Source organism: Elephas maximus, chromosome 17 (assembly GCF_024166365.1).
Source record: "Elephas maximus indicus isolate mEleMax1 chromosome 17, mEleMax1 primary haplotype, whole genome shotgun sequence".
Lineage (NCBI taxonomy): Eukaryota > Metazoa > Chordata > Mammalia > Proboscidea > Elephantidae > Elephas > Elephas maximus.
Window position 1 is genome coordinate 54394381 of NC_064835.1, and position 19744 is coordinate 54414124.

Genomic DNA, 19744 nt, shown 5'->3' on the forward strand with positions numbered 1-19744 from the left:
TCCACAGTATATTCAACATTCCTCACAAACACCGCAGTTCAAAGGCATCAATTCTTCAGTCTTTCTTATTCATTGTCCAGCATTCACATGCATATGAAATGATTGAAAATATCATGGCTTGGGTCAGGCACACCTTAGTCCTCAAAGTGACATCTGTGTTTTCAACACATTAAAGAGATCTTTTGCAGCAGATTTGCCCTACGCAATATGTTGTTTGATTTTGTTACAATAATTTACAGAATTTCTACTAGTCCAAGTGCTACATAACAGAGCCAAAAGGAATGAAGCCAGGAGAAAATAATTTTACCAGAACAGTACTGTTTTAACCCACAGTCACTTCTGCTCTATGATGCCACACAAGCCACCCAACTGCTTTGAAGAATTCTGTCCCCTTGCTTGTGTCTGCCCCTTTACATTGCTAACGCCATCATTTCATGTCTTATATGAGTATGTGCTTGTTGGAATTTAGGTTACATGCAGAAACCGCACTGAAAGTTTCAGCTTTCTAGCCTGTCAAGTGTAGGAAGATACATGAAGTTGGAGTTGAGATTGGCGTTGAGTCAGCCAATCTACTCAGTCTACCACAGTAAGTAAAGTGCTTTGCACTTTAAAAGGGTTTTGAAATCAGAAATCTATCATTCAAAGGCAACTCATAATAAATATTGTTGAGATTAATTGAATTCTAAGGAGCCTTCCCAATACCTTAGACACTTAGGGAAAATTAATTACTGCTCTATGTGTTACATTAGTTTTCAACTCTTTCATATGTGTAAGTATGCCATTTTCTTTGCCTCCCTCCCATTAATGAAAACTCATTAAGGACTGTATGATGGACTTTTATACCCCACGGCACTATCAGGGGCACATTCAGCAGCATGATAGGAGGAACATGGCTTTGACTTACAACAGGTCAAAGTAGAAATCCTGGCTCAACCATGCAGATGTATGGTCATGAGAAAGTACCCACCTTTGTAATTTTATATTGTTGTTCCTTATAAAGTGGAAACCTTAATATAAGATAATATTTTTAAAGCAACTGGCACACTTATGGAGCCCTGATGGTGCAGTGTTTAAGAGCTACGGCTGCTAACCAGAAAGTTGGCAGTTCAAATTCACCAGCCACTCCTTGGAAACTGTGTGGGGCAGTTCTACTCTGTCCTACGGGGTCGCTATGAGTTGGAATAGACTTGACAGCTATCGGTTTGTTTTTTGGTTTTAGTACAGTTAGGAGAATTACAAATATGATATGGTGTTCTGCCAAAGTATGCACTGCTAAAGAATAAGCTTTTAGTTTTTTTTAGGTTTTGATATTCCTTTTCTTCTCCCTCTCTTCTTATGCTAGACAAATGCTATATTTTTCATTATATGATCTAATACAAAAAATTACTTGGAATTATTGACAAGTGCCTCGTTTAACTGGTGGGATTTGTTTAAGTAAACCGTAAACTGTCCGATTGCTCAGAGAGAGGAAAGTAACAAGACCCTTTGAGTTTTGAGGGTAAAAAAAAAAAAAGCATAGAATACCACTGGGAGAAGGGGTCCATGGAAAGAAAAGTAGATGATTTTTCCTACGTGTGAGAGGGAGCTGGCATGGGCATGAGTCCTGATACCATATTTTGAGTCTAGATCTGGGCATATGAACTTATATAGTTGATTACTAAGATCTGTGATCCTGGGAACCCAAGGAAAGGTTGCCCTTGCACAGGTGATGGAGGTTACCCTTCTTCAAAAACTACTGTGGCTCCACAAAGACCTGATCAGCAGAGGCACCACAAGAGCAGGGGGCTGATATGATCCATCAGATTGTAAATGATCAGTTGTCAACTGTGACACACTCAAGCTGTGACAAACAGTGGCAACCTGAACTCACAAAACTCCTATTCTCTTCAATCATGCTGAAACCTTTAGGCTGAAAATCTCTCTAGGATTCTGGAAGAGCTAAACAGAAAAGTAGAGATACACGAAAATTCCTGATGTTAAACAGGTGGGAGATTTAGCGGATTACTTGAAAAACAAAAGACGTGCATGTGCGGATAACTCTAAGCCTGTAATGGTAACTTATAACAATTACATTAAAAAGAGCCCTGGAGGCACAATGGCTAAGCTCTTGACTGCTAACTAAAAGGTCAGCAGTTCAAACCCACCAGCAACTCTGCAGGAGAAAAGTCCTGGTGATCTGTTCCTGTTAAGATTATAGTACATATTGCCTCAAGTTGATTCCAACTCATAGATACTCAAAGATTACAGCCTTGAAGACCCTGTGGAGCAGTTCTATTCTGTCCTGTAGAGCCACTGTAAGTTGGAATAGACTAGACAGCACACAGCAGCCACAAACCAATTACATTTGGCTTGTCTTTCTTCTATTCAAGACTTTCCGTCCTAACATTTTCAATAAGTAGTTGAACTTCTGATATGTCATCTAAAAATTGAGTAGCAGCAGTGAGTAATCTGTTATAATTCTCCAACATTCTGTGGTACTTTCTACTATTTTTCATTTTGAGGGATGGAGGATATTTTCACCTATATTGGTAAAAGCCATTTATTTTGCAATTGTTTGTTTAACACCTTTCTAGCCCAAAACCTGTGTTTACTTCTCTGAGCATTACAGTTATTTGAAACAGTTTAGAAAGATCAGACCAGCAAAATCAGAACACCATAGGCTTGCCAGTGTAACTATATTTTAACTCATATTGTGCTCAGCATTTAGCACTTTTGGGTAATTGATGGGGTTGACTGGTGGGGGGAAAAAGCTGTTGGCAGCTCTCAGAGTCTATAGCAAGCTATAGGTGCCTTCAAACCAAGAGAGATCATAAAGCCTTCATAAATTTTATATACAAAATTAGGACAACACCTCCTTCTAATACTTAATGGTTTATGCAGTGGTTTTGCAATACAGTTAAATCATTTTTAAAATGTCCATTTATTCAGTGATCTCTCTCCGTCTGAACTCATAGCTCTCATTGTACTGTTCATTACATGAAAAAGTATACTGTCTTTAGATACTATGTTATAGGGCCTTAATTGCTTCTCTCCCACCACCCTGAGGAAAAGCCAAGTACCTGAATCAGACAGCTAAATTTTGGGAAAACAAAATACAGTGTATTGTCTACTGTATCAGCCCACCACAATGGAGTGTCCTAAAGTGATACCCAGATTCTGCAGTAGTTGAACTACATATAAAATTCTTATCCCCTGACATGTCTACCAATCCCTCCTTCTCTGTTCCTTCCCCTTGTGTGACTCAACTGGCTAGGAATAACTCCACCCTTGCTTTTGTTTGGATTTATTACATGGCAGGTTTCTACATTGGCAGTTCATGGTTTCACAGTAATTTCGAACCAAGAACATTGGCTTTTATCATTCAGCTCAACAATTAGGGCTGGTAATGACAGAGTCATTCTTTGGGTTCTGAGTTCAAAACCAGGGTTGTGATGCCCCCTTTCTATCACCCATGTGTGGTAGGGAAGGGAGGTTATGGTTAGAACTGAGAATTTGTTGAAATGTGGGGTGTGTGTAAAGCCCACTACATAGATTTTTTTCCCCTAATTAACCTGGGTTTCCATCATAACAAACACAGTAAAAAACATAGGATCTGAGTGCACAAAGTACTGAACATGTACTTAAGTTGTTGTTGTTAGCTGACGATGAGTGAGCTCTGATTCCTGGTGACCTTACATGTAACAGAGTGAAATGTCATTCAGTTCTGCATCATCTTCATGATAGTTGTTATGCTTGAGTCTATTGTTCCACCTATTGTGTCAATCCATCTCCTTGAAGGTTTCCCTTGTTTTCACTGATCCTCTAATTTACCTAACATGATGCCCTTTTCCAGCAATTCTTCTTTCCTGATAATGTGTCCAAGGTAAGCAAGTCTCATCCTTGCTTCTAAGGAACATTCTGGTTGTGTTTCTTTTAAGATTCATTTGTTTGTTATTCTGACAGTTCATGGTATACTCGGTATTTTTAACCAACACCCCAGTTTAAATGCATCAATTCTTGTCTCTTTCTGAGTTAGGCCCTAAGGAATATTTTGGGCAAGGTTGACAAATTTTTTCAAAACCTATGATTATTCCTCTATCCCATGGCCATAGAAAACATTAATTATCAATCATCACATTTTTTGTTGCTAGGCACAGAGGAAGTCTCGGTATCCTTAGTGATATAGGACTCTTGGCAACCACTCTATCAACTGTAACTGGTATGTGAGCAAAAACTTACTTATAATTTGTAGCATAGATTGTGCCTGATGTGTGTGAGAAAAAGCATTATAGAACATGAAGGTTTTCTTCTGGATTTCTTTTGGTTCTTATTGAGAAAGCAGGCACGCCATTACTTGGTTTAAAGAGCCTGATTTATAACCACATGAAGCCCACCCTCTCTGTAACATTTCTCACAGTTCTAGAAAGGACATCGACAGCTGGAATGCTTGAAGCTGAGTACTCCTCATGGTTGGCCTGAGACTTGGCTTGGAGGCTAGAGTTACTCCATAACATTCAACATTTCTATTCCAAACTCAGGTTCCATACATAGCATCAAAATGAAGCTAAGTATTTCCTACAGAATGAGAAGGGGTAGCAATGCCGCTTCTTCTGCCTACTATTCTTCTCTGCTCTTCTGTCAATATTTGTGTCACCTACTGTGTAAATGAAGATACAACAAGAATTTGGTTTCTTGGTTTTTATCATTTTTGAAACCAAACTGTGTGTTGATTTATGTTATTACTTTCTAAAAATTTTTGCAGATCAACCTTGATGATTATCTAAGTAATAATCTCTAATACATATTTATATTTAATATAATTCATTATATTCCTTTTTCAAATACATTCCACATGTTTTATCCCATTAGCTCCATCTCACAAACCTCAATCACTGTTTTCTGGCCCACATGTCTTCTAAAAGAATCTGCCCTCCTCACAGCCCCACAATCCCTGAAATCAGTGATCTTTGTACCACACATCACCCACTGGTCACAGCTGGTAAGAACTGGGGTAGCCACCTGTCCCAACTCAGGCAAATCAGATTCTCTCCCCCAAAAATCTGTGATAGGAATATTGAAGCAGGATGTGATGAGTGCCTATCTAAAAGCTCAACAGATTGAGGTTGCTGGAGCAACTTTGCAAAGCCGACATTTTGAAAACTAAAACAGCTGAGGAATAAGCATGCAACACCAATCATCAAGAATAGCAGACACAGACATTCATGTTGTTGTTGTTGTTAGGTGCCGTCAAGTCAATTTCGACTCATACCGACCCTATGCACAACAGAACGAAACACTGCCCGGTCCTGAGCCATCCTTACAATCGTTGTTATGCTTGAGCTCATTGTTGCAGCCACTGTTGAGTGTCTTCCTCTTTTCCACGGACCCTGTACTCTGCCAAGGATGACGTCCTTCTCCAGGGACTGATCCCTCCTGACAACATGTCCAAAGTATGTAAGATGCAGTCTCGCCATCCTTGCTTCTAAGGAGCATTCTGGTTGTACTTCTTCTGAGACAGATTTGTTCGTTCTTTTGGCAGTCCATGGTATATTCAATATTCTTTGCCAACACCACAATTCCAAGGCCTCAACTCTTCTCCGGTCTTCCTTATTCATTGTCCAGCTTTCACATGCATATGATGCGATTGAAAATACCATGGCTTGGGTCAAGCGCACCTTAGTCTTCAGGGTGACATCTTTGCTCTTCAACACTTTGAAGAGATCCTTTGCAGCAGATTTGCCCAATGCAATGCGTCTTTTGATTTCTTGACTGATGCTTCCATGGCTGTTGATTGTGGATCCAAGTAAAATGAAATTCTTGACGACTTCCATCTTTTCTCCGTTTATCATGATGTTGCTCATTGGACCAGTTGTGAGGATTTTTGTTTTCTTCATGTTGAGGTATAATCCATACTGAAGGCTGTAGTCTTTGATCTTCATTAGTTAGTGCTTCAAGTCCTCTTCACTTTCAGCAAGCAAGGTTGTGTCATCTGCACAACACAGGTTGTTAATGAGTCTTCCTCCAATCTTGATGCCCCGTTCTTCATATACTCCAGCTTCTCGGTTTATTTGTTCAGCATACAGATTAAATAGGTATGATGAATGGATACAACCCTGACACACACCTTTCCTGACTTTAAACAAATCAGTATCCCCTTGTTCTGTCCAAACAACTGCCTCTTGATCTATGTAAAGGTTCCTCATGAGCACAATTAAGTGTTCTGGAATTCCCATCCTTCGCAGTGTTATCCATAGTTTGTTATGATCCACACAGTCAAATGCCTTTGCATAGTCAATAAAACACAGGTAAACATCCTTCTGGTAATTCTCTGCTTTCAGCCAGGATCCATTTGACATCAGCAATGATATACCTGGTTCTACGTCCTCTTCTGAAACCAGCCTGAATTCCTGGCAATTCCCTGTCGATATACAGCTGCAGCCGTTTTTGAATGATCTTCAGCAAAATTTTGCTTGTGTGTGATATTAATAATATTGTTCTGTAATTTCCACATTTGGTTGGATCACCTTTCTTGGGAATAGGCATAAATATGGATCTCTTCCAATCAGTTGGCCAGGAAGGTGTCTTCAATATTTCTTGGCATAGACGAGTGAGCACCTCCGGTGCTGCATCTGTTTGTTGAAACATCTCAATTGATATTCCATCAATTCCTGGAGCCTTGTTTTTCACCAATGCCTTCAGAGCAGCTTGGACTTCTTCCTTCAGCACCATCAGTTCCTGATCATAATGCCACCTCTTGAAATGGTTGAATATTGACTATGTCTTTTTGGTATAATGACTCTGTGTATTCCGTCCATCCTTTGATGCTTCTTGCATCATTTAATATTTTCCCCATGGAATTCTTCACTATTGCAGCTCGAGGCTTGAATTTTTTCCTCAGTTCTTTCAGCTTGAGAAACACTAATTGTGTTCTTCCCTTTTGGTTTTCCACCTCCAGCTCTTTGCACATGTCATTATAATACTTTATTTTGTCTTCTCGAGAGGCCCTTTGAAATCTTCTGTTCAGTTCTTTTACTTCATGAATTCTCCTTTTGCTTTAGCTGCTCGACCCTCAAGAGCAAGTTTCAGAGTCTCCTCTGACATCCACCTTGGTCTTTTCTTTTTTCCTGTCTTTTCAGTGACCTCTTGCTTTCTTCATGGATGATGTCCTTGATGTCATTCCACAACTCGTCTGGTCTTTGGTCACTAGTGTTCAGTGCATCAAATCTATTCTTGAAATGGTCTCTAAATTCAGGTGGGCTATACTCAAGGTCATATTTTGGCTCTCATGGACTTGCTCTGATTTTCTTCAGTTTCAGCTTGAACTAGCATATGAGCAATTGATGGTCTGTTCCACAGTCGGCCCCTGGCCTTGTTCTGACTGATCATATTGAGCTTTTCCATCGTCTCTTTGCACAGATGTAGTCAATTTGATTTCTGTGTGTTCCATGTGGCGAGGTCCATGTGTATAGTTGCCGTTTATGTTGGTGAAAGAAGGTATTTGCAATGAAGAAGTCGTTGGTCTTGCAAAATTCTATCATTCGATCTCCAGCATTGTTTCTATTGCCAAGACCATATTTTCCAACTACTGATCCTTCTTTGTTTCCAACTTTTGCATTCTAATCGCCAGTAATTATCAATGCATCTTGATTGCATGGTCGATCAATTTCAGACTGCAGCAGCTGATAAAAATCTTCTTTTTCTTCATCTTTGGCCCTAGTGGTTGGTGAGTAAATTTGAATAATAGCCATATTAACTGGTCTTTCCTGCAGCCGTATGGATATTATCCTATCACTGACAGCATTGTAGTTCAGGAGAGATCTTGAAACGTTCTTTTTGATGATGAATGCGACACCATTCCTCTTCAAGTTGTCATTCCCAGCATAGTAGACTATATGATTGTCCTATTCAAAATGGCCAATACCAGTCCATTTCGGCTCACTAATGCCTAGGATATCAATGTTTATGCATTCCATTTCATTTTTGACGATTTCCAATTTTCCTAGATTCATACTTCGTGCATTCTAGGTTCCAATTATTAATGGATGTTTGTAGCTGTTCTCATTTTGAGTCGTGCCACATCAGCAAATGAAGGTCCCAAAACCTTTACTCCATCTATGTCATTAAGGTTGACTCTACTTTGAGGAGGCAGCTCTTCCCTAGTCATCTTTTCAGTGTCTCCAACCTGGGGGGCTCATCTTCCAGCACTATATCACACAATGTTTCGCTGCTATTCATAACGTTTTCACTGGCTAATGTTTTTCAGAAGTAGACTTCCGGGTCCTTCTTCCTAGTCTGTCTTAGTCTGGAAACTCAGCTGAAACCTATCTTCCATGGGTGACCCTGCTGGTATCTGAATACCGGTGGCATAGCTTCCAGCATCACAGTAACACACAGTACGACAAACTAACAGACACGTGGGGGACAGGCATTCATAGAGATGGCAAATGATATCCTGCAATCCCTATGAGGAGTCAGGGAAGGAACCTCCATTCCGGTCCCTGGAAACTGACTCTTAGTATATCTTTTCAATAAACTCCCTTTATGTGAGCTAATTGAGCTTCTTATTCTTTGTTCTAACTAAAAGTCACTTCACTTGAATACAGCAGGTATTCTAATTCCTATTTCAGGCCTAAAAACACAAAATGTTGGATGAGTTTCTCAAAAAATTCCAAGCTAGGCAATAAGAATCAGACCTCAGTCCTTATGACTCCCAGTTCAGTGAACTTTTTTTTTTTATGATTTTTGTTGTACTTTAAGTGAAAGTTTACAAATCAAGTCAGTCTCTCACACAAAAACCCACATACACCTTACTACAGACTCCCAATTACTCTCCCCCTAATGAGATGAGACAGCCTCCTCTCACCCTCCTCTCTCTCTTTTTTTGTCCATTTCACCAGCATCTAACCCCCTCCACCCTCTCATCTCCCTTCCAGGCAGAAGATGCCAACCTAGTCTCAAGTGTCCACCTGATCCAAGAAGCTCACTCCTCACCAGCATCCCTCTCCAGCGCTTTGTCTTGTCCAATCCGTGTCTGAAGAGTTGGCTTCGGAAATGGTTCCTGTCCTGGGCCAACAGAAGGTCTGGGAGCCATGACCACCAGGGTCCTTCTAGTCTCAGTCAGACCATTAAGTCTGGTCTTATGAGAATTTGGGGTCTGCATCCCACTGCTCTCCTGCTCCCTCAGGGGTTCTCTGTTGTGTTGCCTGTCAAGGCAGTCATAGGTTGTAGCCAGGCACCATCTAGCTCTTCTGGTCTCAGGATGATGTAGTCACTGGTTCATATGGCCCTTTCTGTCTCTTGGACTCGTCATCGCCTTGTGTCCTTGGTGTTCTTCACTGTTCTTTGATTTAGGTGGGTTGAGACCTATTGATGCATCTTAGATGGCTGCTTGGTAGCTTTTAAGAGCCCAGACGCCACTCTTCAAAGTGGGACGCAGAATGTTTTCTTAATAGATTTTATTATGCCAATTGACTTAAATGTCCCCTGAAACCATGGTCCCCAAGACTCCTGTCCCTGCTACGCTGGCCTTTGAAGCATTCAGTTTATTCAGGAAACTTCTTTGCTTTTGGTTTAATCCAATTGTCCTGACCTCCCCTGTATTGTGTGCTGTCTTTCCCTTCACCTAAAGTAGTTCTTATCTACCATCTAATTAGTGAAAGCCCCTCTCCCACCCTCTCTCCCCCTCTTGTAACCACAAAAGAATGTTTTCATCTCAGTTTAAACTATGTCTCAAGTTCTTATAATAGTGGCCTTATACAATATTTGTCCTTTTGCAACTGTCTAATTTCACTCAGCATAATGCCTTCCAGATTCCTCCATGTTATGAAATGTTTCACAGATTCATCATTGTTCTTTATCGATGCGTAGTATTCCATTGTGTGAATATACCACAATTTATCCAGTCATCCATTGATGGGCACCTTGGTTGCTTCCATGTTTTTGCTATTGTAAACAGTGCTGCAATAAACATGGGTGTGCATATATCTGTTCGTATAAAGGTTCTTATTTCTCTAGGATATATTCCAAGGAATGGGATTGCTGGATCGTATAGTAGTTCTATTTCTAGCTTTTCAAGGAAGCACCAAATCGATTTCCAAAGTGGTTGTACCATTTGACATTCCCACCAGCAGTGTATAAGTGTTCCAAACTCTCCACAATCTCTCCGACATTTATTATTTTGTGTTTTTTGGATTAATGCCAGCCTTGTTGGAGTGAGATGAAATCTCACTGTAGTTTTGATCTGCATTTCTCTAAAGGCTAAAGATCCTGAACATTTCCTCATATATCTGTTAGCTACTTAGTGAAGTGTCTATTCATATCATTTGCCCATTTTTTAATTGGGTTATTTGTCTTTTTGCAGTTGATTTTTTGCAGTATCATGTAGATTTTAGAGATCAGGCGCTGATCAGAAATCTCATAGCTAAAAAACTTTTTCCCAGTCTGTAGGTAGTCTTTTTACTCCTTTGGTGAAGTCTTTGGATGAGCATAGGTGTTTGATTTTTAGGAGCTCCCAGTTATCTAGTTTTTCTTCTACATTCTTTATAATGTTGTCTATACTGTTTATGCCATGTATTAGGGCTCCTAACATTGTCCCTATTTTTTCTTCCATGATCTTTATCATTTTAGATTTTATATTTAGGTCTTTGATCCATTTTGAGTTAGTTTTTGTGCATGGAGTGAGGTATGGGTCTTGTTTCATTTTTTTGCAGGTGGATATCCAGTTATGCCAGCACTATTTGTTAAAAAGACCGTCTTTTCCCCCATTTAACTGTTTTGGGGCCTTTGTCAAATTCAAATATCAACTGCTCATATGTGGATGGATTTATGTCTGGATTCTCAATTCTGTTCCATTGGTCTATGTGCCTGTTGTTGTACCAGTACCAGGCTGTTCTGACTACTGTGGTGGTATAATAGGTTCTAAAATTGGGTAAGGTAAGGCTTCCCACTTTGTTCTACTTTTTCAGTAATGCCTTATTTATCCGGGGCCTCTTTCCCTTCCATATAAAGTTGGTGATTTGTTTCTCTATCTCATTAAAGAATGCCTTTGGGATTTGGATCAGAATTGCATTAAATGTATAAATCGCTTTTGGTAGAGTAGAAATTTTTATAATGTTAAGTCTTCTTATCCACGAACAAGGTATGTTCTTCCATTTATGTAAGTCTCTTTTGGTTTCTTGCAGAAGTGTACTGTAGTTTTCTTTGTATAAGTCTTTTACATCTCTGGTAAGATTTATTCCTAAGTATTTTATCTTCTTGGGAGCTACTGTAAATGGCATTGATTTGGTGATTTCCTCTTCGATGTTCTTTTTGTTGGTGTAGAAGAATCCATCTGAGTTTTGTATATTTATCTTGTATCCTGATACTCTGCCGAACTCTTAGTTTCAGTAGTTTTCTGGAGCATTCCTTAGGTTTCTCTGTGTATATGATCACGTCCTCTGCAAATAGAGATACTTTTACTTCTTCCTTGCCAATCTGGATGCCCTTTATTTCTTTATCTATCCTAATTACTCTGGCTAGGACTTCCAGCACAATGTCGAATAAGAGTGGTGATAAAGCGCATCCTTGTGTGGTTCCCGATCTCAACGGGATTGCTTTCAGGCTCTCTCCATTTAGGTTGGTGTTGGCTGTTAGCTTTGTATAAATGCCCTTTATTATGTTGAGGAGTTTTCCTTCAATTCCCATTTTGCTGAGAGTTTTTATCATGAATGAGTGTTGAACTTTGTCAAATGCCTTTTCTTCATCAATTGATAAAATCATGTCAGTCTTTGTCTTTTGTTTTATTTATGTGGTGGATTACATTAATTGTTTTTCTAATGTTGAACCATCCCTGCATACCTTGTACAAATCCCACTTGGTCATGGTGAATTTTTTTTTTTTTTTTGATATGTTGTTGAATTCTATTGGCTACAATTTTGTTAAGGATTTTTGCATCTACATTAACGAGGGATACAGGTATATAATTTTCTTTTCTTGTGGCGTCTTTACCTGGTTTTGGTATCAGGGATATGGTGCCTTCATAGAATGAGTTTGGTAGTATTCCGTCCTTTTCTATGCTCTGAAATCCCTTTAGTAGTAGTGGTGTTAACTCTTCTCTGAAAGTTTGGTAGAAATCTGCAGTGAAGCCGTCTGGACCAGGGTTTTTTTGTTGTTGTTGTTGGGAGTTTTTTGATTACCTTTTCAATCTCTTCTTTTGTTATGGGTCTATTTAGTTGTTCTACCTCTGTTTGTGTCAGTTTAGGTAGGTAGTGTGTTTCTAGGAATTCATCCATTTCTTCTAGGTTTTCGAATTTGTTTGAGTATAGTTTTTCATAGTAGTCCGATATGGTTCTTTTCATTTCAGTTGGGTCTGTTGTAATATCGCTCATCTCATTTCTTATTCAGGTTATTTGCTTCCTCTCCTGTTTTTCTTTTGTCTGTTTGGCCAGTGGTTTATCAATTCTGTTGCATTTTTCAAAAAACCAGCTTTTGGTCTTGTTAATTCTTTCAATTGTTTTTCTGTTTTCTATTTCACTTAGTTCAGCTGTAATTTTTATGATTTGTTTCCTTCTGGTGCCTGTGGGTTTCTTTTGTTGCTCTCTTTCTATTTGTTCAAATTGTAGGGCTGATTCTTTGATTTTGGCCCTTTCTTTTTTATGGATGCGTGCGTTTATTGATATAAATTAACCTCTGAGCACTGCTTTTGCTGTGTCCCAAAGGTTTTGATAGGAAGTGTTTTCATTCTCATTGGATTCTTTGAATTTCTTTATTCCATCCTTAATGTCTTCTATAATCCAGTCTTTTTTGAGCAGGGTATTGTTTAGTTTCCAAGTGTTTGATTTCTTTTTCCTGCTTTTCCTGTTATTGATTTCTGCTTTTATGGCCTTATGGTCAGAGAAGATGCTTTGTAATATTTCAATATTTTGGATTCTGCTAAGGTTTGCTTTATGACCTAATATGTGGTGTATTCTAGAGAATGTTTCATGTGCACTAGAAAAGAAAATATACTTGGTTGCTGTTGGGTGGAGTGTTCTGTATATGTCTACGAGGTCACGTTGGTTGATTGTGGCATTTACATATTCTGTGTCTTTATTGAGCTTCTTTCTGGATGTCCTGTCCTTCACCAAAAGGGGTGTGTTGAAGTCTCCTACTATTATTGTGGAGGTGCCTATCTCACTTTTCAATGCTGATAGAGTTTGTTTTATGTATCTTGCAGCTCTGTCATTGGGTGCATAAATATTTAATATGGTTATATCTTCTTGGTTTATTGTCCCTTTAATCATTATGTAGTGTCCTTCCTTATCTTTTATGATGGATTTAACTTCAAAGTCTATTTTGTCAGAAGTTAATTTTGCTACTCCTGCTCTTTTTTGATTGCTGTTTGCTTGATATATTTTTTTCCGTCCTTTGAATTTTTGTTTGTTTGTGTCTCTAAGTCTAAGGTGTGTCTCTTGTAGGCAGCATATATATGGATCTTGTTTTTTAATTCATTCTGCCACTCTCTGTCTCTTTATTGGTGCATTTAGTCCATTTACATTCAGGGTAATTATGGATAGTGCCTTCTGTTTGTGTGTTGTTGACAGTTTCTTTTTCCCACTTAATTTTATGTGCTGAATAGATTTTCTTTATAGATTACCCTTTCCTCGTGTTTGTTGTTGTTGAGTTTATTTCTGCTGAGATGGTATTTTATTTTCATGAGTAGGATAGTTTGTCTTCTATGTGGTTACCTTATTATTTACCCCTATTTTTCTAAATTTAAAACTAACTTTTATTTCTTTGTATTGTTGTATCTTCCTCTCCATATGGAAGGTGTATGGTTCCATTTATTAGTCCCTCTTTATTATTTTAGTGTTGTCTTCCTTTATATAGTAACATCACTGTTACCCTGTTTTGGGCTTTTTTTTTTGTTTATATAATCTTCCTCTGTTTTTTTGGATTTCCCTGTCTGGGTTGACTTCTGGTTGCTCTGCCCAGTGTTCTAGTCTTGGGTTGATACCTGATATTATTGATTTTCTAACCAAAGAACTCCCCTTAGTATTTCTTGTAGTTTTGGTTTGGTTTTTACGAATTCCCTAAACTTGTGTTTATCTGGAAATGTCTTAATTTCACCTTCATATTTAAGAGACAGTTTTGCTGGATATGTGATTCTTGGCAGGCAATTTTTTTCCTTCAATTTTTTAAATATGTCATCCCATTGCCTTCTTGCCTGCATGGTTTCTGCATGCAAGCTTATTCTTTTTGGCTCTCCTTTGTAGGTGACTTTTCACTTATCCCTCACTACTCTTATACTTCTCTCTTTATCTTTGGTTTTGGCAACTTTGATTATAATATGTCTTGGCGACTTTCTTTTAACATCTACCTTATGTGGAGTTCAATGAGCATCTTAGATATCTTCTCATCTTTCGCAATATCAGGGAAGTTTTCTTCCAACAAGTCTTCAAAAATTTCCTCTGAATTTTCTGTTATCCCTCCCTGTTCTGGTATTCCAATCACTTGTAGGTTATTTCTTTTGATAGAGTCCCACATGATTCTTAAGGTTTCTTCATTTTTTATTATTTTATCTGATTTTTCTTCAAATATATTAGTGCCAAGTGATTTACCTTCAAGTTCAGAAATTCTAGCTTCTACTTGCTCAATTCTGCTCCTCTGACTTTCTATTGAGTTGTTTAAGTCTGTAATCTTATTGTTAATCTTCGGAATTTCTGATTGCTGTCTGTCTATGGATTTTTCCAACTTATCAAACTTTTCATTAGGTTCCTGAATAATCTTTCTAATTTCTTCAGTTGCTTTATCTGTGTGTTCCTTGGCTTGTTCTGCATATTGCCTCATTTCCTTCCTGATGTCTTGAAGGGGTCTGTATATGAAACTTTTGTATTCTGCTTCTGGTAATTCCAGGAATGCACTTTCATCTAGAAGATCCCTAGATTCTTTGTTTTGAGTGCCTGTTGAGGTGATCATGGTCTGTTTCTTTATGTGACTTGATATTGACTGTAGTCTCTGAGCCATCTATAAGTTATGGTTTTAGTTTATGCTTGCTTACTGTGTTGCAGCTGCTTGCTTTGTTTTGCTTTGGTATACCCCTATGGGTTGCTTGAGTGAGCTAGCTTGATTATTTTCACCTTTGGAGCTCTGGTGTCCTGTCTCCAGCTGGCTAGGGGGTCCATTCAGTTTTCTTGTACAAATTCAGTTCAGGTTTCCAGGTAGCTGATCATCAAGTGTATGGTATAGGCTCTGTCCTACAGTCTTAGAGGGGCAGGGGTGATTGGCGTATATACCGGTATCAGACTTCAGGAGGGGGTCACACTCTGAACAAGGCAGGGTGCTGAGAACCAACCCCCAAGTGTCTCTGAGAAAAACTCATCTCTGTTTCCTACAGCATGCTGGTGGGTGGGTTCTGCGGACAGACCATGGGCTCCCAAAGTTTATGGTTGTAAGGACTGGGAGGTGCCAGTTATCTCTGGATCCCTGTCATGGGTGGCTGGGTGACCTGAGTGGAGCTACCAGTCCTTAGGTCCCTGATGTCTGTAAGTGAGGACCTTGTTTAATAGGCAAAGCAATGACAATCATCAAACACCCACCTCTCCACCACACAGCTGAAATGGTTGGAGTTTGCCAACAAGGGCCTCTTCTTCCAAAATAGGCCCAGAAGGGCCATGCAGAAGGGAAATGTGCTCAAGGTCCACGTACGGCTTATGCCTGGACAAGAGCTGCTTCTGTCCTGAGCTCCCCCAGTTATTGGAGCTAGCAAATTATCTTTTCCCCCCAACTGCAATTTTTTTTCCTTCCCCAAGGCCGGGAGGATGGCTCTAGGTGCTCACGAGGGTCTATCTCTGGCCCAGGGATTCAGCCACTGGAGCCGGCTTGGGGACGGGGGGGTGCGGTAAAATATATGCAAGTACTTAGCTTGCCGAGAGCGCCATTCTCCTCAGGTTCCGGAGGTGTGAGTAGGCTGTGTGGCTGGCTGCTTCTCCCTGAGGAAACTGCGGCCAAATGCTAGTATCAGCCTGCCACTGCCACAGACACCACTCCAGAAATGGTGCCTGAGGGCTTCCCGTGATTCAGGTCCAGTAACTTCTCTCCACTTCTGAATGGTCTCTTCCTCCCCCGCCCCTCAGTGGGTTGTCTAAGCTTGTCTTTGATGCTCAGGGCTCCTAGTTTGTCACAAATATACTCGTTTCACTTGTTTTTTCAGGTCTTTGCTGTAAAGAGTGCTAGCCAGAAGCATCTGTCTATTCCGCCATCTTGGCCCCACCTCTCAGTGAACTTTTGATGACAATATGTTTTCTTTCTTCTCAATATTTCATATACCTAAAATATGGAGAAACAAGCTTTTCTTTATTGTTCTACTTTCTAAACTTGAAAAAATGAGATTAAACCCAGCAGGTGATTGCAGTTGCATTGGATTCTGGAATTTTTCAAGATGTGTGTATATATATGTATGCCATGGTTCTTATGAAGGCAGAGAAAAAAGACAAAGTGCTTGCTAATCACTGCCACCAAGACCGCTGAATTCATACTATAATGTAATAGAATATCAGAGACAAAGCTGAGTAAGTAGCTTATTACCAAGTTTGATTTTATAAAGAGTAGAAGAGGTCTTGGGGTAGAGTAAAAAATAATGTCACTTCAAGTCCTGCCAAGGTGTCTTAAAACGTATCATTACATATTCAGTCTATTCCATTGGCTTAAGTCATTTTTTCTCCTCACAACTGCTACTAAAATGCTAGTGTGTTCATGGAATAATATCACTTTAAGCAAAAGATCCTTATTGAACAATCTTCCTAAAATACCTAAGTATACATTTGTGCCCCAGGAAGTATCTTAACTTGTTGGGCTAATTAAGTTGGAATGAGATCACTGAAGACTCTTTTGAGTGAACATTTTGAATAGAATTTACCATTTTTCAAGACCAAAGAGGTAATTGGAGAAAGTGTAGCAGGTTGAAATAACCCTGTGTAGAACCATGGGCACACCCTGAAATTTGCTTGATTGAGTAAATCTCTAATTTCTGAATTATGCAGTGAAAAGACAGCTCAGCTGGGAGTCCAGAAACCTAGGTGATGGCACTTACTCTTCTGCAGAGTAACCCTGCGAAATCTTCTCTTTCCAAAGTCACATATTCCTCACCTATAAATACAGAGGGGAATTAGATAATCTTCCATTTCTGGTTCCAGCATAAAGAACCTAACTGTTTTCTCTCTACTGACATCTTTCTTCTAAAAGTCAAAGCAGATATAAGTATGTTAAACTCCAGTTAATTTAGATATCTTTATTATGTAATACAGTGACTGTCTGTTATAAATACAGGAAGTCTTGGCTCTTTTCCCCAAGAGTAGTGATCAGAAACTCTTCTGTTAAGACCTTGGAAAGCAGATGGGGGACCTCTTTTCAAAAGTCTGATGTATCAAGCCCAATTACATTGTAAGAAAACACATGGGTTGACTAGCTCTGAATTCTCTTCCATCCTCTCTTTTCTAAATTCCAAAGAAATACTCTAAATACCTGTGGTCTGATTTCAAACATAGGCCATGTTTGTAATTTCTAAGTTCAAAAGAATTCCTATAACCTCTGACAACATTTCTACTTCTTTCTGATGGGTTTTACTTTTTAAATTGCCTACAAAATTTTTTACAAACGATCACAGACCTTTACCCTTTCCTTCTTAGAACCTCATTCACCAGATGCTCTTGCTTCTGATTTCACAGGAGGAAAAATAAGAAGAAAGAAAAGAAACTGCAAAGTAATTTTCCATTCCAACCCTAAATTTATATACACCAAAATGCATATATTTTCTTATTATATCCCAAGAAGATGAGTCCCTTCTCCTTCCCAAGGTCAACCCATCAACATGTTCTCTTGCTTTATTCCCTGCCTCTTCCTCTGATAGTTTGTTGTGTAAACCCTCTTTCTGGTCACTTAATTCACTTTCTCTTTTTCATCGTCCTTGCTTTGACATATAAAAATGTCTCTCCATCCCAAATATTTTCTTTCTGTTCTATCCCTTATTCAATTTACAAATCTTTGTCTTAGTTTTCCTTCACAGCTAGGCAGCCTCTATTTTCTGTTTCACTCCCTTATGTCCTATTGACTCCTCAGATCCCTTCTTCTACTATATCTTTCTGATTCCAATAGAAAACAGATGCCCTCTCAAATTAACATAATTTGAGGAAGAATTATTTATAAAGAGACTATTTACAAAATATGGTTCAGCAACCTGGAATTAGTATTTATTATAAGAGGAAAAATATGGGGGGTCAGAGGAGTTATTGGAACCTAGAAGAAGAGTCATGTAGGATACAGGTGATCTCCATTCCAAAGTGGCTTCACAGTGGGGAAGCCAGGAAACAAATACCCTGAATCTCTTTCCTTCCTCCTTCCAGTGTTCTGTTGATATTCTGCATTGTCCAAGCCCAGTAAAAACCAGAGGGAAAAGGAGCACACTGATGATAAATATAGGTCAGCCTTTTAAGACAAAAAGCAGAGTAAAGAAGAATAATGGAAACTAAGTCTGGGGACAGGAAGCAAATAGGAGACACCAAGTATATTCCATCTCAATGTTCCATTGGAACTGCACTCTGAAAAGTCAAATCCTCACTAATTTTCAAACCCAGTGGTCTATGTTCATCTACATACCACCTGACCTATTTGCCTCTTTTGACCTGGATCCCATGATACTACTCATTCCTGATCTTTCCATAAACCTAGCTTTTTAAATATTTTCTTCGTAAGCCTATGTGTCCTTTTACTGGATTTCTCCACCCATTTTCCACATGCCCGTTGTTCCTCCTCTCCAGTTCCACTGCACCACTCTCTGACATGCCTCTTAGAATAATATGTCCATTAATTCATCCACCATACTGACACCAGGCTCATCCTACTATAACACAATCCTTGTCATGACATTTTCCTCATAAAATAATTGGATAGCTCCTTTTTATCATAGGATAAACTCCAAACAGAGACTCTTCTCAGTCAAGCCCTGCCCAGCTTTCCATCCTCATCTTCACTCTCTTCTTCCACACCTGTGTTTAACCAGAATATTTCAAATTCTGTAACCATGTTAATGCCACTAAAACCTGAAAATATTCCTCACTCTGCTTTAAATTACTTTTGCACTTTTCTGACTACTGTACTATTTTATCCTTCTAGACCCAGCTCATATGTGTTGTGATCTGTGAGTTCTCCCTGTTTATTTTCAGGAATAATCAATTCTCTCCTCTTCTGTGCTCCAGAAGAACTCCCATAACCCTTTGCTCTAATTTCTACTTTGACACTGAACACATGAGTTACAATTACTTCTCTCTGCTAAACAATGTGTCAGGCTGGAACAGTGTTTCACTTAACTTGTATCGCCAGAATACATCAGACTTCCTTGAACGTGGAAATCTTCTCAAAACACTTGCTAAATGAATGAGAAGTGACTGGCCCGATACAGGGCCCTCTAATTGGTACCTGAAGAGTTTCGCTCAAATGGATTATCAGGCATCTTCATATTATAGTCAGGCAGAGGCCTGCCGAAATCATGTGACCCAGTCAGGTGGCTCTCCTGTGCACCAATAATATGTAAGGTACTGGTTCAGATGAAATAAAGTTTTTTGTTAGTACTGAAAACTGTATCCTCTGGTATCAACCTTGTGTGCTGAACATGAGAAGTTATCTTTTGCATGAAAGTTGACCATTCAGTGGGCAGAGACTTCTCTCTTATGAGGCTCCTGACATTCAAACAGTGTCTCTTGCATGGCCCTTCGACAGGTCCTTTTACTTCTCTTTACAGAAGAGTGGATTTCTT